The 979-nt window shown below is 33.2% G+C and overlaps 1 pseudogene; it reads right to left on the reverse strand.

Moving 5' to 3' along the window:
- LOC104737710 overlaps positions 417-979 on the reverse strand; it is a 6,135-nt pseudogene continuing 5,572 nt past the window's right edge.

The following is a 979-nucleotide window of genomic DNA, read 5'->3' on the forward strand; positions in this document are numbered from 1 at the left end:
CCCCCAGGATTTTTTTTTTTTTTTTTTTTTTTTTTACATATATATATATATATATATAACTAGATCAGATCACACACTCTCTAGTTTTATTATTTCTATATACGTGCATCTGTAATTTTAAGAAAAATGAATTATTGTTATATTTGTTTTTTCTTTCTGAATTTTTTTTTTTTTTAAAAATGAATAGAAGAAGAAGACAGAGAAAGAATGATATAAGCCAAAAAATAATTTACCGACAAGTTGATGAAAGATATTTTAATGGTATGATATGATGAGAGAAGGCAACAAAGAATCTGGCCATTACATTACATTACTACTACTATACCCAAAAAAATATATATATATATACAAAGCAAGTGGTGGTCGCCGTCTCTGTTCATAGAACGAGACTGAGAGAGAGAGAGAGATACGGTCCTCTATCCCGTTGGCTCTCCCCCAATGCCGTAATCACTAACGGACTTTTATAATCAAACGGATTAATTAATTAAGGAGGGAACTAATCAAGCACTAAAGAGTAAGACAGTGTGTAGTTAAAATTAAGAGGGGAAGTAACGTTTTTGTTCAAGGCCCATGGGCTTTTTGTAACATACTGTCAAGGTTCTCTCGTTTACACTGATATGGTTCAGCTGAACCAATCCGGGGTTGACATGGTTATCCAAAGGTTAAGATTGGAATCAATGGTTCAGCGTTGGTTGCTTACGAATTGGAGCTGTTTTTTTTTTCTTGTTACTTTTTAACCGACTCTGTTTCTCCTCGTCTTCCTCTTCTTCTCTCTTTACAAGCTCGTCATATAAATAGTATAATACAGTAATGTAGGCGAATTTTGATTTGAGGAACGAATGCAAGATTTCTCAACATACAATATGTATACACATATGGATAGAGAGAAAGAAATTCGAAGATGAAGATATATATAGACTTAAATTCATATACATGGTTGTTGATTCACAACATAGAGTCGGACATGGCCGGAAGTCGT

This window comes from Camelina sativa, chromosome 13 (assembly GCF_000633955.1).
Source record: "Camelina sativa cultivar DH55 chromosome 13, Cs, whole genome shotgun sequence".
NCBI classification, from domain to species: domain Eukaryota; kingdom Viridiplantae; phylum Streptophyta; class Magnoliopsida; order Brassicales; family Brassicaceae; genus Camelina; species Camelina sativa.